Genomic DNA, 22,447 nt, shown 5'->3' with positions numbered 1-22,447 from the left:
TTATTCCATTCTTCTAGCCATTTTATCCTAATAACAGTAATTTTTGCCACTCGGTTTAAAGAATACTATGAATACTTTCTTGGTTTATTTTGAAATTTAGATAAAATGGACAAACTTCTAGCAAAAGATAACTTACCAAGATGCCTCAAGGAAAACTTGAAAATCTTTAACTATTAAATAAATTGAAGTTGGGGGCGCCTGGGTGGCTCAGTGGGTTAAAGCCTCTGCCTTCGGCTCAGGTCATGATCTCAGGGTCCTGGGATCGAGCCCCGCATCGGGCTCTCTGCTCTGCGGGGAGTCTGCTTCCCTCTCTCTCTGCCTGCCTCTCTGCCTACTTGTGATCTCTCTCTGTCAAATAAATAAATAAAATCTTTAAAAAAAAAAAATAAAAAAAAAATAAATTGAAGTTGTAGTTCTCTTCCAGAAAACACCATGCCCAGATGAATTTCAAGGTACAGTCTAAGGTTTTATTTATTTTTCTCTTTTTTCAAGTTTTTATTTACATTCCAGTTAGTTTGCATACAGTGTAATAATAGTTTCAGATCTAGAATTTAGTGATTTCATCACTTACATACAACACCCAGTGCTCATCACTACAAGTACCCTCCTTAACCCATCACCCATTTAAGTCACCCTCTCTTTCCAGCAACCCTCAGTGTGCTAAGAGTCTGTTTCTAGCCTAAGGTTTTAGAATCAGTTATAAATTCTACTTTTCCAGCTGTTGGAAACGCCTTTAAGAAAGTAATTGCATGGTTTACATTTTCATTTCTTGGCTTTCCTGACATGGATCTTAATGTATTAAGGGGACCTAGTTGTCACAATTTATTCTTCATTAGCTCCCACTCCCTTTCTTCTCTCTTGCCTTTTCTCTCATTTCCTCTTCATAGTCAGCAAGAATCAGAAAGGACCTTTCCATTGCTTAGAGACTCATTTCCTCCTCAGATTCTGCTCATCTTTCTTTCCACTTATCTAGTATTTTATGAGGGATTGATGGGTGACAGAAGTGCTGCTCAGCACCTTAGGATTTGAAAGATGGTACCTTCCCTCAAAGAGCTCACAGTCTATCCCTGTTACAACTGTAATGTGGGATGGATGCTATAATAGAATAAAAGTATGCTGTCAAAGCAGACTAGGGCTTGATGAATTCTTTCTAGGGAACAGGGTCACAATGGCTTTGTGGAAGCAATTCATTTGAACTGGATAGGGAAGGATTAATAACATTTCAAGAAGCTGGGGGGGGGATGAAAACAGATAAAAGGTGGGTATTCCAGGAAGCAGGAAGTGTCTTGAATGATCACAGAGACGTGAGAGTATAGGAAGGCCTCTGTGGTGAGTAGTGGCTGAAGTGTAAGTGCGCTGGAAAGCTGTGGCCATAAGGAGGCTAAAGTATGTCGATGCCAGATACTGAAGCGTTTTAAATATCACATATTTGCCCTGATCATTCCCTCTCGATTTTTCTCTCAGCCCTTCTTCTTCTTTTTTTTAGATTTTATTTATTTATTTGAGAGAGAGGGAGAGCATGAAAAGGGGGAGGGTCAGAGGGAGAAGCAGACTCCCTGCCGAGCAGGGAACCCGATGTGGGACTTGATCCCGAGACTCCAGGATCATCACCTGAGCTGAAGGCAGTCGCTTAACCAACTGAGCCACCCAGGCGCCCCCCTCCTTTTTTTTTTTTTTTTTTTTCTTTTTTTAAGATTTTATTTATCTGAGAGAAAGAGAGAGCATGAGCAGGGGAAGGTGTAGAGGGAGAGGGAGAAGCAGCTCCCTACTGAGCAGGGAATCCCAGGACCCTGGGACCATGAACTAAGCTGAAGGCTGCCATTTAACCAGCTGAGCCACCCAGGCGCCCCATTAGTCTCAGTCCTTCTAAAATCCCTAACTCACCTTCAATTCTCAGATGAAAAATTTCAGATTTTTCTCTTTGTCAGGTGTCAGTAAGGCTGAGATTTGGTTATACAGTTTTACCTTAGTGCTGAAGAAGACCGATCTTTATCTGGTTAATTACTGGGAGACAGCATTTTGAATGACCTGCAGCCGTTCTAGGCTTTCAGAGAAGGTATTTGATCTTCGTGTTTTGGAAAAATAAAAAGTAGCTCTTTCCAACCAAAAGGTCAGGAGTGCTCAGCTTCATTAGCAGTCATCAGGGAAATGCAAATTAAAACTACAATGATACACTCTTTTATGTCCATCGAATTGGCAGAAACTAAAGTCTGACAAAAGATGTTGGTAAGGATATGAAGCAGCCAGAATCTGGCAAGCAGAAGTGTAAACCATTTTGGAAAACAGTTTGGCATTATCTCAGAACTCAAGACTTAAATACCCCATGACCCAGCAATTCCACTCCTAGGTATCTATCTACCCTTAAGAACTCTTCCACAATCACAGACCTGTACCCCTGGGGCTAATAATGCATTATATGTTTATAAAAAAAATTTTTTTTTAATTATTTAAAAAAAAAAAAAAACTCTTAGGGCACCTGGGTGGCTCAGTCAGTTGGGTATCTACCTTCAGCTCCGGTCATGATCCCAGAGTTCTGGGATCAAGCCCCATGTTGGGCTCCCTCATCCACTCCCCCTGCTTGTGTTCACTCTCGCTGTCTCTCTCTCTCAAATAAATAAATAAAATCATTAAAAAAATCATAAAAAAAAAATCATTAAAAAAATTCTTACACATATGTATTGGCAGACATGTACAGAAATGTCCTTAGGAACACTGTTGGTGATAGCAAAAATTCCAAACTGGGAGAAATCACAGTATCTATCATCTTTAGATTGGATAAATAAATCACAGTATAGCTGTACAATGGAATACCATATAACAGTGGAAATGACTAAATTGCAGGTATAGCAGCATGAATGAATGAATTTCAGCAAATGGTAGAGTGAAAGATTGTAGAAGAATGTATGTTAGGTTCATGTAAAGTTTAGAAACATGGGAAACCAAACTATGTTTAGAGATAGAGATAACGATATAACTATAAAGAAAAATGAGGGAATGTTAAACATATTTCTTGATAGTGTTATCGGAGTGAAAGGGAAGGAGATGGGTTTGGGGAGAGTCATGCAGGGGACTTTAAAGCTAATGGTGATACTCTTAGGTGATAGGGACACTGATATTTGCTATATCATGATTTTTTTAAAAGTTTGTTTATTTAAGTAATCTCTGTACCTGTTGTGGGGCTTGATCTCAGAGACCCTGAAATCAAGTCACAACATACTCTTCAGACTGAGCCAACCAAGCCCCCCATCATAATTCTTTATACCTTACATGTATTTTTTAAAAATTTTTGTATCTACAAATTTTAAAGCATTAAGGTAAGGTTGTTGATATTGGACCTAGTCTGGTGTGCCCACTAGTAATACTTCCACAAACAAATTTTTCAGAATGTAAAAACGGAGGCCCAGAGAGATTAAGTAATTTAATTGTTCAAGAGGGAAAGCTTATCAGTGACAGCCTGGTTTCAAACTTTGTAGAGAGCACTTTCTGTTGCAACTCTCCCATTATGTAGATTCTGTCGATCAATTAGAAGTGCTTCCACTTGGATTACTGCCTCAGTCTTTCACCCCTTCATGTAGTATGTTCTCCACACTGCTGCCAGAGAGAGCTTTCTAAATGCAAATCCGATCATGTCACTCTCTGGCCTCAATCTTAAATAGTTCCCAGTAGCCTTCAGCACACCCCAAGTGCTGTAGTATAGCAGGCAAAGCTCTCTGTGCCTCGGCTTCCATCTGCCTTATTAGCTTCATCACTCATGACTTCTTTTACTTCAGCCACACCAAGCTATTTGCTGTTCTTGGAACATTGTTTGTCTCTGCGCACACTGCTGCCTCCATCCACAACTTCTTCTCTTACCTAAATTTTTTGTCCTTTAAGATAGCCCCCCCCCACACTTTGTTTTGTTTTTAAATAAAAGTACCTTTTCTTTTTTTTTTTTAATATATTTTTTGAAGATTTTATTTATTTATTTGACAGAACTCACAAGTAGGCAAAGAGGCTGGCAGAGAGCGGGGAAGCAGGCTCCCTGCTGAGCAGAGAGCTTGATGCGGGGCTCGATCCCAGGACCCTGAAATCATGACCTGAGCCGAAGGCAGAGGCCTAACCCACTGAGCCACCCAGGCGCCCCAAAGATACCCTTTCTTTTTCTTTTTTTTTTTTTTTTAAAGATTTTATTTATTTATTTGACAGAGAGCAATCACAAGTAGGCAGAGAGGCAGGCAGAGAGAGTGAGAGGGAAGCAGGTTCCCCGCTGAGCAGAGAGCCCGATGCTGGACTCGATCCCAGGACCCTGAGATCATGACCTGAGCTGAAGGCAGCGGCTTAACCCACTGAGCCACCCAGGCGCCCAGATACCCTTTCTTAATGATATTCTCTGCTGTCAGCCTCATCCAGTCTAAGCTGGATGCCTCCATTAAAACCTTGAACTTAATGTTTTTTTGTTTTTCTTTTTTAAAGATTTACTTATTTGACAGAGACAGCAAGAAAGGGAACACAGGCAGGGGGAGTAGGAGAGGAAGAAGCTGGCTCCTCACCGAGCAGGGAGCCTGATGTGGGGTTTGATCCCAGGACCCTGGGACCATGACCCTAGCTGAAGACAGATGCCTTAGGCACCCCGAACTTAATGTTCATAGTGACACCACAGAATATTTTTGTCCCCTTCAGTAGCTTTCAAGCTTCATGAGGGCAAGGGCTTTGTTGAATTTATCCCCAGTGTGTGGCACAGTGCCTGATATATAAGGTTCATGGAAGGAAGGGAGGGAGCAAAGGAAGGGAATGAAGGAAAAAATAAGTGGATATCACTTTATATAAGTCTAACATGTAGCTAGAAGTTGTCATTTGTTGGGGCGCCAGGTGGCTCAGTCATTAAATGTCTGCCTTTGGTTCAGATCATGATCCCATGGTCCTGGGATCAAGCCCCACATCAGGCTCCCTGCTCAGTGGAAAACCTGCTTCTCCCTCTCCCACTTCCCCTGCTTGTGTTCCCTCTCTTGCTGTTTCTCTCTCTGTCAAATAAATAAATAAAAATCTTTAAAAAAAAAAAGAACCCCTGAAAAAATAAAATAAATGCTTAAAAAAAAAGTTGTCATTTGTTTGCCAGATTCACACCAGCTCTATCTGTATTTATAAAGGTGGGAAGGAAGGGAAAGAAAGAAAGGCAGAGAGGCTGGTGGATGGGTAAGTTGGTGGGGACAAAGTATTGGGAGGAGCAAGAGGCTGATTTGTTGGGAGAAGGAAAGTTTCAGAGGTTTCAGAGGCTGCAGATTTTAGTGACAGCCTGGATTTCTTTCAAGCCTGGATATGTGCTGATTTTCCGGATTGAACCTATTCTGACCGACCTTAGCCTTTTTAGAAGTGTGTCTCCTTTGGCTGATAACTCTTTTTTTTTTTTTTATTTATTTGACAGATCGCAAGTAGGCAGAGAGGCAGGCAGAGAGAGAGGAGGAAGCAGGCTCTCCACAGAGCAGAGAGCCCGATGCGGGGCTCGATCCCAAGACCCTGGGATCATGACCTGAGCTGAAGGCAGAGGCTTAATCCACTGAGCCACCCAGGCACCCCTGGCTGATAACTCTTATCATGATAATTTTTTTTTTAAGATTTTTATTTATTTATTTGACAGAGAAAGCACACAAGCCGGGGGGGGGGGGGAGCTGCAGGCAGAGGTATGGGAGAAGCAACCTCCCTGCTGAGCAGGGAGGCCCATGTGGGGCTCGATCCCAGAATTCTGGGATCATGAGCTGAGCCGAAGGCAGATGCCTAACCCACTGAGCCAACCAGGCACCCGTTTTTCTCTCTTTACATTGGAAGGTAAAAGCTTTGAGGTACATGAATAAAAGGGAGGTGGCAGGTAACTCGTGTTGGTTAGGGTGGCCTTGGTTTTCTTGTCTGTTTTTAATTTAAAAAATTTTGTTTCTTTTTTAAATTTTTTAAAATTGTATTTATTTATTTGAGAGAGAGAAAGAGAGCATGCACATGTGGAGGAGGAACAGAGAGAGGGAGAGGCAGACTCCCCACTGAGCAGGGAGCCCAGTGACTCCAGTCTCCATCCAGGACTCTAGAGTCATGACCTGAGCCAAAGGCCAGACGCTCAACTGACTGAGCCCCCCAGATACCCTGGTTTTTAATGTCTCACTTTGCTTTGTACCAGATTAGACCCCTGGCCATTTCCTACAAGAGTATGTGTAGATCCTGTCTTGTGATCTGGTGAGCTACCAGGAATCTTAATTCTAAAACAGAGGTTGAGCTTGGGCTACTCAGATTGAGTTCTTTTCCCTTAGAAAGCAATACTATAAGACTGGAGGGTCAGATACCTTCTCTGTCCTCACCTTTGTGAGGGCCAGAGCACAAGAGCTGCTAACTTCATTTGTTCGATTAATAGTTACTGAGCATTCTCTCTGTGCCTAGCGTGGTGGTGGGCAGTAAGATTAGAGGTGATTGTTCACCAGCTTTAAAGAATTCACAATCTAGTGGGAGAGCAAGTAAGAAAATCAGTCATTTTAATTCAGTGTGGTGGGGAAGGCATGCACTGGGTGTTATGGAAGTTTAAAGAATGTGTAAGGGACATCAACTCCTTTGGAGCAAGGCATGTCAAGAGACATTTCATTTGAACTCAGTCTTGGAAGACCTTAGACGTTGTTGGGGGCGGGTGGGTGGTCACACTTGAGCCAAAGTAGGGAGACAAGGGAGAAAACATGATGCAATGGGGAACCATGCGAGGGTCTATGGGACTTCAGGGAAGGGTATGTATATATGAAGATGTGATAGGAGATGGGACTAGAGCCATATAAAGGGACCATATTGTGAATGACCTTTTCTACTTTCCAAAATAAAAGGAATTATCAGTAGAAGTGTTTTCATTCATCCAGTGTTAAATGTTTAGTGTTTCTCTTACTGTTGTCTCTTGAGCAACTGAGTTTTATTGTGTTTTATTTCTTTGATTTGTTCTTTTTATGATACCTGAATTTGGAGTCCTGTTTCTTTTCATGCTTTAGATGAGTTCGCTTTGGGTACCATCTAGTCAAACCCCACACTCAGGCATTGTGGAATAGATGACGCATTCCTTTTAAGGCAGCTTGGAAGTAGGAGGATTTAAATGACCTTCAAAGACTAATGTCAGGCCCCCATGTCAATGTCACTGCAATTCATGCATGCATGGAGAGTAGGAAAGAGAACTTAATTATGGAGGAGGGGAATCGTAACCTTGCTTGAATGGGTAGTTGAAAGTCCTGGGCCCGCCCCTTAGCCTCAAAAAAGGACTTTCTTACATTTGCTGCCAAAGAGGTCATAGGGAGAGCCCGGATAAATACCATCCTCCCTCTGGGGTGCGTGAGCCAGTCTTATTCTTTTGCTTCCACAGGTGCAGAATAGGTTCACCAAATAGTGTTCTGATCTCCATTGAACAGAATTTGGCATCTTACTGTCCTTCTCCAGAAAATCAATCCCTTTAAAGCATGGAACATGGCAATTTTAGGTCAGCAGGCATTTAAAGACACCTTTTTAACTTTCAGGTGCTGGCCTAATAAGATATATTTTGTACAAAAATACCAGTGTTACCAAGATGAAACTTTAATCATTTAAATCCTGAAAGGAGCTAAGTTTTAGGTGCTGGTACACCTTTTACCTGTGAAATTACTTGTCTTTGAATGGTACTGTCCTGGAGGACTGTGATCATCATCAGTTATCAGCTCCATTCCTTCTGCTAACCTTTGGTAACTGTTCAGAATCCATTACAGTGTTTGGAGATGAAGGTACCAAGAGTGACCCATGTCACTATCCTTTCAGACCATAAAATAGCTTTCCATAGTTAGCCTGGATGACACCAGAAGTCAGCCCTCTGTAGCCAGGAACTGCTCCAGCGTGGGTACAGTCTGAATGACTGAAGGAGTTAGTCATAGTCACCCTCCTCCATTTCATTAATTTATTTTGGGAAGTGGTGTCAGTGTGGCAGAGTGGCATCTTTGGTTCATTAATACAGGGTCTGAACAGCAAAATCTGTTTCAGTGAAATCCTTGAGAGTTGCTGAAAACATACAATGCTTCCTAGTACTTTATTTTTTTCTTTTAAGATTTTATTTTTAAGCCCACATCCAACATGGGGCTTGAACACAACCCTGAGGTCGAGAGTCTAATGCTCAACTGACCGAGCCAAGCAGGCACCCTGCTCCTTAGTACTTTAAGTAGAACTTTTTCTTTGGAGGGAAAGTGTTGTATAAACATGGCCCTGGTTGTTAACCTGTACAACGTAAATATTTATATAGTTCTTCCTGTGTCTAAAGTTTAGAAAAAGTTCTGTGTTAATCTAAATTTTATTTTTTCTAAATACATATTCAGATCTTTTTATTTTATTTTGAGAGAGAGAGAGCATGTACCTGGGATGGCAGAGGAAGAGGGAGAGAGAACCCCAAGCAGGCTCCATGCCCAGCACTGAGCCCAACACGGGGCTCGATCTCACGATCCTGAGATCATGACCTGAGCTGCAGTCAGGAGTCGATTGCCTAACTGACTGAGCCACCCAGGCACTCCTCAGTAAGTGTTATTTTACAATAAGAATATGTATTTAGGGTCACATGAGTGACTCACTCGGTTATGTAACTGACTCTGATTACAGCTCAAGTCATGATCTCAGGGTCTTGAGATCGAGCCCCGTGTTGGGTTCAGTGCTGGGCATGGAGCCTGCTTGGGATTCTCTCTCTCCCTCTTCCTCTGCCTCTGCCACCCATATGTGTGAGCGCGCACACACTCTCTCTCTCTCTCTCTCTCTCTAAAAAACAACACTCAGTGATAGATTTTGCTAAGAGGTAGAAAAACAAAGTACAGTCTTCTTAATTCCTCATCTGTGTAAGCCTTTTCCCTCCATTTTAATAGAAGTTTTTCAGTGCACAGACCATGGCAGAGCCCATTTTCAAAGCACTTCATAGAGATTTAGCTTTGCAATTTATTTGCCCTTGGTTACCAAAAAAGAGTAAAAACCAAAGAGCCAGATGGCTGCTGAGGGAAAATGTAACAGCAAACTTGAAGGGCTAGAGACCAGAGAGCAAGGAGAATGCTTGGGGTGGTCTTAGGGAGCTAAGATGGTAGTAACAGAATATAAATTAGGTAACAGAAAACTTAGGCTACATACCTAAAGACGTTCTTCTGACAAATTTTGGCTTGGAATTGTCTTTCTAAGTAAAGCTTCTGTGAGGATACGAATGCCACAGAATTCATCTCTTGGCTTTTTGTCCCAGAAGGCACTAGAAACAGACCCTTTAACATGATATATGGCGGACAAGAAATACGAGTTCAGTTAGGGCAGGTGGTATTTAATTACCCCGTTCTGTGGGAGTGGGGCTGTTCTCACTAATATTTTTTGTAGGTGAAATCATAACAAAGATCCATAAGGTACAGCTTTGGTATATTTTTAAAAAGAGACCTCAGTTTCTTGCATTTTTCTGATGTCAGAGGTTAATTTAAAATATTAATGCTGAAAAGATTAATTTAAGATATTAAATCTAGGCAAGAATACATGTACATATTGTAATTACTTCCTTTTTACAATTAAAGTAATTGGATTATATTTAATGAGCTATTTACATTTAATAATTAAAAAAGACTTATCTTTTCAGTATTCCCCATATGCAGAAAGAGATGTGGGAAGACACACTTCTGATATAATCATCTTTACTTGGGCTAAAAAGGAAAAACAACTATGCTTTTTTGGAAAAAGAGTCAGAAGAATATTATTTTAAAATAGACATACACAGTTTAGGAATTACCCATAGGAATATGTTTGGGTTCATTGTAAAAGAAGATAAAAGATTAGGTGCTTTAAAGAAAAAAAAAAAAAGTCCCTGATGACAAGATTTGATGAGCCAAACAGTGCACAGAGAATGAAACTTAAAGTGATTTTCAGGGACCCTGTAGATAAAAGTAACTCGTCAGAAGTGCCGGAACCCCAAACGCCTGGTTGTTTGAAAACGGGAGTTTGTTTGAAAGGCAGTCGCATCTGAGTATGTTATCTGGGGCTGGCACTTTAAATGAGCCAGTGTTTATGTTGTTTAAAGTGAGAGATGTGAGGCCCCTGAGCAGCTGGCTAAAATCGGGTATAGAGAAGGAGAGAGCAGTGTGTTATCCTCATTCACACCATTTCAGATGGAGGGTAAATATGTCAGGAAGGCTTTCTTGTGTTGGCATGCAGTCTTTTTTTCAAGGGAGAAGAAACTAGTCTGGGTTTGGTGGCACTTGTGTGTGAAAATGAGAAATATGAGCATGTTTGTCTAACTTCTTGGTTTGGTGTTTTGTGAAGAGTCCGTGTGATGTCATGGCAAAGGCATAAACTTTTGACAGGGTTGGGCGTGAGTTTTAAAAGCTGACTGCGTGACTTTGATGAAGTTACAGGACTGCTCTTAGTTTTAGTAAAATCAGAACACTAAGACTTACCTTACAGTACTGCTCTGAGGATTAGAGATGTATAAGAAAATGTGAATAAATACCTGGCATGTTTTAGAAATTCAGCAAACATTTATTGAACAGACATTATAATAATACAGAGATATTTGAAGAATCCCACCCTTAGCTGCTGCTGTTACTGCCTACTTCTGTTAAGTTTAAAGATATTTTGTTTTTCCGTTCCCATACTCAAAGAATTATACACTCCAAAAATCTGTACTACAAAATAGAATGTAGTGACTGCCATGAAAAAGGTTCCACATCCCTCTTTGGCGCTTTTGGAAAGGGAAAAATGACTTCAGACTGGAAGAGTCAAGGAAGGCTTCTTAGAAGTGGTGACATTTGCCTTGGGCCTTTAAGATGAAAGAATTTTTTAAAAAGAAATGCCACAATCCAGGTAATAATCCCTTTGAGACTGTTTTTCTTTCAGAGTACATAAAGTGAAAATACTGAATTGATTCTTGACTATGATTTGGAAGACTGATATCCTTTATCTTAATCTTTAAAATTGGCATAATATAAGCACAGGCCATCCATTTCTTTCCCAGCATTTGTTTCCACACTCCCAGAGAGCATGTCTGAGAAGGTAAGAGATCCACCCACTACTTGGCCTCCATTGAGACCAAAGAAAAGAGGACCAATTAGGAGAGCCCTTTGTGTAGTGTTCAATGCTGTTTAATCTGACCTGCTGTCCTTAAATTATTTCATTACTGCTGGGAGGTAAGTCTAAACAAACTCTGCATTTCTTTGAATTAATAGTAATGAGAGCTGTCAGTTACTGAGTACCTACTGGGTATTAGATATCCCTTTAGAAGGCTCAAATCTGTTATCTTATTTTTCTCTTTAGGACCATTATATGAGGTAGGTTTTATTTTTCCCATTGTACAGATGAGGTTCGGAGAAATTAACCAGTGCAAAATCATGTAACTGGTGGCTTAGGAAATCCTTGACTTTCTTGGCAGATCATGCCTCTGGGTTCACCAAGCTATATTGATTTTTGAAGGTGGTAGGTACCTATATGAGTAGGAGCTTTAAGAAAAGAACTTTGTCATTGCTCTCAATTCTGATCATTCAAAAAATTAATTAAATGTTATCCAGATATGTTATATGCTTATAGTGATGGTGTGCTGCCTGTTGGCAGTGCTTTCTTTGATTTTGTTTGATTTCAGGACACCTGCTTTTTCTTGTTCCTCAAAGTACTCCATAGTACATACTTGAAGATAAATTGAAATTAACCTGACTTTAAGAATTATATAATACTTCTTTACTATTGAGGGCCTTGCAAAAGTACAATGGAAATCAACCCTGACCTACAGGAAGCACAGGGCTGTGATCCCTGTGAGAAGGAAAATAGGGGAGCCCTGTGATTACCTTGGCTTTCTCTCTAGATGTCTCTTCTAATCATGGAGCAGGGAGGGCGATTCCTAGCAGAGCACACTAGTCTTTGCTGAACTGAAGAGACATATTATAATTGAAGGAAAGCTGAAGCAACTGAAAGCTGTGAGGATGAGTTCTGGAAAGGGGGAAGCGATAAAGATGAACTGCCTAGAAATCTCGTTAGAGTCTCCTTGAATCGTTGCTGACCCCACACATGACTGGGGTCACCCTGAGGGAGATTGGGGAGGAAAGAGTGACCAGGAAGACTCGAGCTAACTGGTTCCCAGAGCAGGGAGGTGTTTGAGTTCCTACCAGCCAGAGTGGAAAGCCCATGGTGTGCTCGGTGGGAGTGTCCAGTATTGATCACAGGGGGCCACATCTTTGCCCTGGGGCTAAAATATCCGTAGAGTATAGGCTACTCTAGAGCCACCCTAACAAAGCTTAAAAACAAGCCTCACATGTACCAAACTGAACCAAAAGTAACTTAACTGCCTACCAGAATAAAGTCCAATACATTTGAAACCAAGACAACAATACTAGATATTCAGCATTGTAAAATCATGTCTAATATCCAATCAGAAGTTACCATATTTACCGGGAAATGTGGTCCATAACTAGGAGAAAAATCAGTCAGTAGAAACAGAAATGACAGGGATGATGGAATTAGCAAAACAAGGATATTAAAACAGCAATTATAACTATATTCAAGTATATAAAGGAAAATTAGAACATACTAATTAGGACATAAATATTGTAGCCTTCCAAATAATTAGTGGAGTAAGGTTCCACACTCATTTTTATTATCTTTGTTCTTCCTGTGGTATTGATGGTTTGGTGAAATTTGAATATTCTCTTAAAAGTCCAAGTTCAAGAATCATCCATGGCATTTTAGGGTTGGAGAGACCTTTTATAAGTCATCTTGTCTGCCCTCTCATAATATAGAAAAAGTATATTTCATTGATTCTGAGATGTATGTTTTCTCCACATTTTAACATCTTTTGAATCATAACACATCTCATACATGTCACAATCAAAGTGGCGTCTTAGATTTGAAGAAGTGTGGTAAAACAAGCCCATTAGAATTGTGACCTTTCCATAAATTCTTAGTGGCAGAGTTCAAGACTTCTGCTTATATTACCCCCCCGCCCCACTAGAAAACCTTCCCTCTTTATTATTACTTTTTAAATGTTTGAGATGTATTCTTTTTAAGATTTTACTTTTTTAATATATATTTTTTTAAATTTATTTGAGGGACAGAGATCACAAGTAGGCAGAGAGGCAGGCAGAGAGAGAGGAAGGGAAGCAGGCTCCCTGCTGAGCAGAGAGCCTGATGTGGGGCTCCATCCTAGGCCCCTGGGATCATGACCTGAGCCGAAGGCAGAGGCTTTAACCCACTGAGCCACCCAGGCGCTCCTAAGATTTTATTTTTAAGTAATCTCTGTCCCCCAGTGTGGGGCTTAAACTCACAATTCCAAGATCAAGAGGCACATGCTCTACAAACTAAGCCAGCCAGATGCCCCAGATCTATTTTTTTTTAAGATTTTATTTATTTATTTGACAAAGATCACAAGTAGGCAGAGAGGCAGGCAGAGAGAGAGGAGGAAGTAGGCTCCCTGCTGAGCAGAGAGTCCAATGCAATGCGGGGCTCTATCCCAGGACCCTGGGATCATGACCCGAGCCGAAGGCAGAGGCTTTAACCCACTGAGCCACCCAGGCGCGCCCCCAGATCTATTTTTTAAATTAAGTTTTTAATTTTAATTCCAATATGGTTAACATACAGTGTTATATTAGTCTCAGGTGTATAGATAGCAATTCAACAGTTCTATACATTACTCAGGATTCATCATGATAAGGGTTTTGCTCTTTGTTATATCCAAATCCTGCCCAGATCTTTATTCCCGGAAGTCCATACAGTCCCTTCAGTTCACAGTGATCTTTTCATCCTTTCTGTTGCCATCATTGAATACATCATTCATTTGATAACTGAACTTCTGTTTATTTGCTATCTTGTTACTTAACTGTGGTTTTATCTGTCTTCTCAATTAAATTATAAACTCATAGAGTCAAGAGACAGATTTATACTTCTTTGTGTCTTTTAGTGTCTACTTGATAAATATTCATTGATTGATAAGGGTACTATAATTAACTATTAATACAACCTGAAATTTATTAATAGTTTTGTTTAATGGTTGAGAGAACCACATATAAAACATTTGGAACAGTGCCTTGTACATGGTTAAATGCTAAATACATGTAGAACTACTACTATACTACTATTACTATTACTATTACTACAACAATCACTACAGCTTTTTTTTTTTTTTTTTTTAAGTAAGCTGTATGTCCAATATGGGGTTTGAACTCACAGCCCCAAGATAGTCACATGCTCTACTGACTGAGGCAGCCAGATGCCCATCTCCATGACTATTATTATTTTGTGGTGTGCACTGTGTTAAGCATTTTATATATGCATTATTTCATGTTTCTTCACAACAACCTTACAAACTATGAATCATTATGCTATAGCAGACTAGGAAACAGATTTCACTGCTTGCCAAGGTCCCAAAGCTAAAATTTGGAATAGTGAGTTGAAACCTGTTCCTCTATGTTGTGCTGTCCATACTCTTGCTGTTCTACATTACTGCTGATTAGGTTTTGAGGGTTTGGGTGACTGCCTAGTAAACTGAGGGTAGAAAGAAAAGAATGGGTACTTACTTTCTTTTTGCTCAAGGACTTTTCCCTATAAATGCCATCTTTTGAGTGAACAGACCTTGTGAGAGGAAGTAGATATACAGTTGCCCTTTGCTGCTAACTCTTAGTTGCTGGTGGCTTGGCCATTAGTGACAGATGAGTGTGTGACACTTCTTCAGGAATGAATTCTTGTTACAGCTGGCAGAGTAGAACAGTTGTTATGGAATTGCATGGCAGTTTGCTCCGTAATTCCACTCCTGGTGCTCAGATGCGGTTGTGATTTCTAGATCTCTCTCTTACTTAGGCTGGTGTATTAACAGTCCCATCTGGGTCTGCTGCTTCTGCCTGCTCCATGACCACACGGTGTGTTTGTATGTTGTTGCTCTGAGCTGTCAGCAAAACATTTTGCTGAATCCCCTTTTTTGTTGTTGCTCTGCCACCTTTTTCCCCGTGGCCTTTCTCAGTTATGTAAAGTCAGTTTCTTTTTCGGCGTTTCCATCCCAGAGAGGGAGCGGTTACCCCAGAGAGAAGCTTGAAATATGAAGTGAGGCACCATAGAGATTACAATGAAGAGTTAGGGGTGCCTGGCTGACTTGGTCAGAAGTCTAAAGTTTAAAATCTTAAAAAAAAAGATTTTATTTATTTATTTGACAGAGAGAGACACAATGAGAGAGAGAGAATACAAGCAGGAGGAGTGGGTGAGGGAGAAGCCTGTTTCCTGCTGAGCAGGGAGCCCTATGAAGGGCATGATCTCAGAACCCTGGGAAGGCAGACACTTCATGACTAAGCCACTCAGGCGCCCTATTTATTTATTTTAGAGAGAGAGAGAAAGAGAGACCATTTGCACAAGCAGTGGGAGGGGCGGGGGAGAGAGAGAGAGAAAATCTCAAGCAGACTCCATGCTGAGCCCCATGCGGGGTTCTGTCTCACAACCCCGAGATCATGACCTGAGTGGAATCCAGAGTCGGTCGCTTAACTGACTGAGCCACCCAGGTATCCCAAGAGAAATGCATTTTGTATCTATCCTCTTACCTCAGATTTTTAGGGACCACTAACTGGAGATTGATCTCTCTCTCTCTCTCTTAAGATTTTTTTTATTTGTGGGAAAGAGAGTGTGCACCAGCAGGCAGAGGGAGAAGCAGGCTTTCCACCAAGCAGGGAGCCTGACATGGGGCTCAATCCCAGGACCCTGGGACCATGACCCAAGCCAAAGGCAGACACCTAACCTACTGAGTCATCCAGGCACCCTTGGAGATCATTCTGTCATTGGAGATAAATAAAAAAGGAAGCTCTTATAAATGTAGGATTCTGTACTGGGGCTTGTGTGAGTTATTGGCATATTTCTTATCTTGGCTTTAAATGAATTGTAGAGGTTTGATACTTTTTTTTTTTTTTTTTAAGATTTTATTTATTTGAGAGAGAACGGTCTAGCACAAACTGGGGGAGCAGTAGAGAGAGAGGGAGAACAGCCTCCCCACTGAGCAAGGAGCCCAATGCGGGACTTGATACCAGGATCCTGGGGTCATGACCGGAGCCAAAGGCAGATGCCCAATGGACTGAGCCACCCAGGCACCCTGATACTTTGTTTTGTTTTGTGTGTTGGGTGTTTGTTTTTCAGAGCAGCTTAGTTGTTTTTCATGTTAAACTTCTGTGCAATTTTTTTTCTTTCCAATTTTTTATTTGAATTCTAGTTAAACTCCTGTGTGAATTTAATGCTGAATTAATGGCTGTGGCTGAAAGAAATCTGGTACTTGAGTACCCACAAATACCAGGGGTAAGATTTCTCCGTTTCTGAGTAAAATCATTCAAAATTTATATGTATTCAATCAGTAAAAGTAAGCCCATTTTGATGAATAGTTTGGAATATTTCAGACCATTGCAATTTGATGAACTGAGTATTGCTAGAAATTGGCATTAGATTGGAAATGTGAAATGAACTTTGTGTTTATGACTGAAAGTCATCAGTGATAACATTGTTGATCGTATGTATTGTAAGTGGATAGGTTAACAGGGAACCTAGGTGGGGATAGAGATGTAAGAAATATTTTATGTGAGTAAATCTTTTCTTTGGAGACCAGAATACTTTGCAAACAAAATTTCAGTTTAATACATATCTTTTGAGCATTTTTTTAGTATAGCCCAAAGCTGAGCTAGAAGAATGAATTGAAATTTTTCCCCCATTTGCCAGTCAGTCATCATTAGATTAAGAACTAGAATCCAGGTTTCCTCCTCTACTGTTTAAGTGTATTTTCTGGGGCGTCTGGGTGGCTCAGGGGGTTGGGTCTTTGCCTTTGGCTTGGGTCATGGTCTCAGGGTCCTGGGATTGAGCCCTGCACTGGGCTCTCTGCTCAGCAGGGAGCCTACTTTCCCCTCTCTCTTTGCCTGCCTCTCTGCCTACTTGTAATCTCTCTCTCTGTCTAATAAGTAAATAAAATCTTTTAAAAAATAAATGTATTTTCTTTTGGACAACCAAACGATCACACTGAAAAAAAAAAAAAGCCTCATTTTGGCCATTTAAGAGGCAGTCTTCTATGGAATAGTTGATACTAGGAAAAAAAAAAGTGATCCCCCCAGTTTTAGGCTTAAGAGCAGAGCTATGATTAGAGCCTAAACAGTAATAAAGGTAAGAACAAAAGGTGGTATTGCCCCCAAAAGGTAATAGAAAGTTATGGAATTACCAGGTGTGAATGGTTCTTGATAGATGTACAGTGTGCTCAAGGAGTAAAATACTGGAATTCAGAAGTCGTGTTTCCTGGGCCACTTTCCCCAGACCAAATCAAGACAAGAAGGAGCCTTAGACTTACTGAATGTGGGTTCATAGCCATTGTCATTACTTTAGGAAATTGGAAATTTCTCCTGGTTTTAGATCACAAGTAACTTTTTTTGGTTCTCTGTCCACTCTAGGAGCTCCATTCCTGTCTCGCTCTTTTAGACATTGCTCTAGTGACCTAAACTGATTTGCGATTCCTTGTGTTTGGAGGGAGTCTAGTTATATTTGTAGGTTCAGCCTCACCCTGTATTTCAGCAGGAAGTGGGCGGGTGCTTAAGTCTATAATAAGGCATTTTTCCTTGTGGTTGCTGCATGGTAGTGAGGATTGCTGTATGCAACAGTAAATTCATACTTCTTTAAACATTTTAGTAGACAGATTTAGATTACAGTAAGCCTGTGTGTTGTCTGTCATTTTGAAATAAAATTATTTGACTTTTCAATTGAAATTTTTGAACCCCTGTGGAATGCATATTCTTTAACATAAAGAAGTTTGTCTATTGAAAGAGGAAACTAGTCTTCAAAGTAAAGCTCTTCTCATATGCCCCCATCCAAAGTGCTATTAACTACAGAACAGTGGGAAATGCTGAAGTGAAAGCAGAAGTCCTAATTGCCACACATATAACATCCCCACATGTTTGCATCCCCTGCTACTGCTGATCAGCATTTTGGGGGAGGGGGAGTGTTTCAAAGAGGAACTGCCTTGAGAAGCGTTTCTGTTGTTATGGTTATTGCTATAGCTCAGATATACTTACTTTTGGATGCAACCTTAGAAATTTGCAGGTGCTATCAGTGATCTTGGCTATTAATGAAGTATTATATATTTATTTATAATAAACGGCTAGTAATATTACTGCCAGAATGAGCAGTCATCTGTCTTCTGTCCTGGTGGTGACAGGAATTCAGAGTGGGACACAAATGAATGTGTCCTGTCTCACATGTAGCCTTCCTTCGTTACCTTCTACCTCCCTCTCAGTCTTTCTCACCTCACTGCACTTCAGCCTCAGGCTGTTGGGATCAGAGTTGTAAGAATGTAGGGCAGATCTCAAAGTCTCCTTTTGATTTTACACTGACCACATACGATATATAAATATTTCGTGATAACTTCTAATTTACAGACTTGTAGAACCTTACTGTGGAAGAGACCTGAGAGAACACCTCATCCAGTTTCCACTTCAAAGCTCGAATCCCACCATGGTACTGACAGTCTAGACTGGTCCATATGCTGCCAGGCCATGGCTAGGGAGGGATGCCTAAAGTCTTCTATTTGTTCTCAGACTCATTCTCAAGTCCCTTAGGCTGAAAATAGCCAGGAGTAAAGATGGGGTTGCTGCTGAGTCTGGCTGCATGTCTGGAACTATTCCAAAGCCAATTTTTCCTTTGGACTTACTTGGGTAGCCAACTCCCAGATCAGTCTGGGAACCTCCCAGGGTGTAAATAACTTAACCTCAGGACTCTGTCTGGAACATCCTTTGGACCATTCTGTATCCTGTAGGTCCTAGTAACTAGATGGATCTAGATCTGGAGAAGGGTTTGATTCATAGCTATAATCCATCCCTCTCTACATTTCTTAGACCTGCCTCTAGCCTTGTGTTCAAAATGCAGTGGAGGTTGGATGTTGGATGTTGGTCAGTGAGGAGGTTATGGCAACTTAGGTAGAAGCAAATCTAGGAATTTTAGAACTTCTTAAAAATCATCTGACTTAGTCCCTTTATTTTGCTGATGAGGCACTTGAAGCCCAGAGTGAGAATTATATTATCTCTGGTTTAGAAGTCACCAGTTTAGTATCTCTTGCAGAAGTCACCCAGTCTGACCTCTCAACATCAGCACCTTACAATCTGGGAATATCTCCCCCAATGTTCTTGATAGCTGGTCATCCAGGGGATTGTACTGGGAATTTGTAACCTCTGAAGAAAACCTATTCTAATATAGAACAGCTCTAATTAAAAGGAACTAACTAAATTGAAATCTATTTCCCTGTAACTTTTATCTTCTCAATGGTTCTAATTCCTTTCCTGTGTAACATCTCCCAAGGTGTAAGACCTCAGACCCCCAAATTAGCAAATATCAGCATATAGTTTCCCTAATCAAAGTAAAATAGAACTGAAAAAGAACTTGATTGATACTATGAAGACAGGTCATTCACTCTTTTTTTTTTTTTTAAAGATTTTATTTATTTATTTGACAGAGAGAGAGAGATCACAAGTAGGCAGACAGGCAGAGAGACGGGGCGGGGGGTGGGGGGAAGCAGGCTCCCTGCTGAGCAGAGAGCCCAGTGCAGGGCTCAGTCCCAGGACCCTGAGATCATGACCTGAGCCGAAGGCAGAGGCCTAACCCACTGAGCCATCCAGGCGCCCCCAGGTCATTCACTCTTTCGTGGATCCAAAATTTCTTTTTCCAGCTGAGAACCACTGCTTTCTTAGATTTCTTCACTTTCTCTTCTGTTGCTGGCACTAGCATTTACCCTTTTTCATGCTACTTTTAATAAAGAAACATATGTTTTATCACTTTGTGAATATACCTGTGTTCCAGAGTATCAGGAGAAAGCAAATAGGACTTGAAAGGGCAGACTCACCCCTGCAAACTGGCTTCTCCATTCATATTTGCTAGCCGTAGTTGGCCTCTCCATTTCTATTGTCTTTTTCTTAGCCTGTGAAGAGTCCTAACTGGTCTGTTTACCTCCAGCCTTCTCCTGCCCAAATATAACATCTTTGCTTCGGTTAGAATGATTTGTCTAAATGCAAATTTGACCATGTCACTTCCTTGATTCAGTGGTTTCTAAACACCCTGTACTCTACAAGTTTTCCACTAAATGACTACTGATGATGAGGAGCCTTTCTCAACTGGATTTCCATGAGAGAATTAAACCCTAATGCCATTAGGCATCCATTGTATGTAATGTATTAACTTTTTCTCCAATGCATCTGGAATGGTGCTAGTTATGTATAGTCTTGAGGAGAATTGAGAAAATAGTCACTCTAATCATTTTCTTTGTTCTGTGGATCAGATGAGGAACTGAGTGTGAAAGAGTGGGGAGAGAATGTATGTTCTTCAGGAGATCCAGAAGCCTGGCTGGGAGCAACCTCGAGGAAAAACAAAACAAAACAAAAAAACACTAAATGTCCTAAAAGTTTAGGGTTTCATCTTTAAATTTGTGTGACTATTGCATTCTACCACATAGTATGTCCATAGTTAAAAGTGTTTAAAAAATATTTGTGAATGAACATACAGATTTTATAGGAAGGTTTCCCTAGGGCCCATGGAACTACATATATAACTACCTTTTTTCTCTTAGCCCTGTAGTGGGCATTTTATATGTGTTAAATTACTTAATGTCTCTAGGAAAATTGCCCAAGATTGTACAGCTAGTAAGGTGTCAGAGTCAGGGTACTAACCCAAGTATGTTTCAACTCCACAACTTGAAGCTGAATTGAGTCAAGAGCCTTAAAAGTTTTTTTCTAAGTTTATCTTCACCGGATTGTAGGCTTTTTTTTTTTTAATCCCCTTGGTCAAGTTACTGTTGTGTTTCAGATCAAGCATAATTCTGTACTTCTTATGCTGAATATAACTAACTTTGATTATCCAAAAGGAAAATGAACAGTGACTCAGGTAATTCCATATAACAGGCAGTTTTGTCTTTGGTGTTTCTGAAACATACTAAATGGCTTTATTTATTTATTTATTTATTTTTAAAGATTTTATTTATTTATTTGACAGACAGAGATCACAAGTAGGCAGAGAGGCAGGCAGAGAGAGAGAGAGGAGGAAGCAGGCTCCCTGCCGAGCAGAGAGCCCGATGCGGGACTCGATCCCAGGACCCTGAGATCATGACCTGAGCCGAAGGCAGAGGCTTAACCCACTGAGCCACCCAGGCGCCCCAGCTTTATTTATTTTTTTAAAGATTTTATTTCCTTATTTGAGAGAGAGAGAGAGAGAGAGAGCTAGCATGAGTGGGGTGAGGGGCAGAGGGAGAAGCAGACACTCTGCTGAGCAGGGAGCTGCGGGGCTAGATCTTGGGGACTTGGGAGGGAATCATGACCTGAGCTGGAGGCACACGCTAGCTAAGCGACTGAGCCACCCAGGTGCTGCTAAATGGCTTTGTTTTGTAGCAGATTTACTTTTCTAATGGCAGCTAGCTTTTTTCATAAGAGGAAACCATCTTGCTATTGAAAACTTGGTTCCCCACCCATATGACATAGAGTTGACTCCGTTTGTATCTGCTTACTCAAGGCCCTTGGGAAAGCATAAATGCTAAACTACCAAGGTATTAGAAGCACCCCCTGCCTGGCCCCCAGTTCTACATGTACCTGACCATCTGGAATCCAGTTTCCGTTAAGTGTCCAGTGAGAACGTCTGGAATGTCTTGTCAGTGGCCACGTTCAACACAGAATTTCAAGGGGGTCTGGCTTCTTTAGTTCTCTGAGAAGCTGGAACAAATACTGAAATGATTGCTAATAGAGGGAGCTACAGTGACTGTTTTCAATCATTCTCTGGCTGCACCATTGAATTTCTGGTTCCTCCAGAAAGCTTGAAATTTGGGAGTCTAAGAGCATCCAGAGGATGGTGTACAGATCCCTGTGAGGTTCAGTTTGTAGCCTCCTGCCTCCTTTCTTGTTAGAAACTCTTCACCAGTGAGTTACTAATTGATTGAGTCTTAGTACCTGATAACCCTCTACATCATGTAAAAGAGAGATTAGACTGGAAGGGAAAGTCCAGAGTTTGGATTAGAAAACCTGTTGAGTCAAAGGGGAACTTAGCAAAGGAACGGAATGAAAATTATTTCCTTAGACAGTAGACAAATATTCAGGAAACACCTCTGCACCCCAAAGATAGGCACAGCTGCCACACAGTGACTATTAAAGGGAGGTTCAAAGTTATGAGCAAACAGCTGATTCTCTTGGTTCTTGGGCTGTTGCTGTTGGTGACAGGAAATCTTGTTCCCCAAGCTGCTGGCTTCCTGTTTTATTTTTACTCTTAGTAGATCAGAATGTCCATAACAAGGAGCAGTCTGTTCCAAAGGGTTCTACTCCCCCTTTGAGCCTGAAGGGCCTTTCTTTTTTTTTCCTTTTGGTCAGACAATATGTTGGTTCACTTTTAAGATCTATGATATTTAGCTTGGTTTAAGCATTTTCTATTCACAATCAACTTTTTTTTGGTGATGAGCTGGTGTTTTAAGATTTGATGTAAGTAA

The 22,447-nt window shown here is 40.9% G+C and overlaps 1 protein-coding gene across 2 annotated transcripts in view; it reads left to right on the top strand.

The window, feature by feature from the left end:
* The window catches only part of WASF2 (WASP family member 2), a 76,576-nt gene that overhangs the window by 33,932 nt on the left and 20,197 nt on the right, over window positions 1-22,447 (top strand). The window contains exon 1 of one of the 2 annotated variants that reach the window (XM_032863885.1): window positions 22,232-22,439. The exons of the other annotated variant lie outside the window; for it this stretch is intronic. The gene's annotated coding sequence lies outside the window, so the exon portion shown is untranslated. Of the gene's footprint in view, window positions 1-22,231; window positions 22,440-22,447 lie in introns of those variants that run through there. 2 annotated transcript variants of the gene reach the window in all.

Source organism: Lontra canadensis, unplaced genomic scaffold (assembly GCF_010015895.1).
Source record: "Lontra canadensis isolate GAN:19392208 unplaced genomic scaffold, GSC_riverotter_1.0 scaffold25, whole genome shotgun sequence".
Lineage (NCBI taxonomy): Eukaryota > Metazoa > Chordata > Mammalia > Carnivora > Mustelidae > Lontra > Lontra canadensis.
The sequence above is the reverse complement of the archived record's forward strand: the minus strand, read 5'-3'. Positions and strand labels throughout refer to the sequence as shown.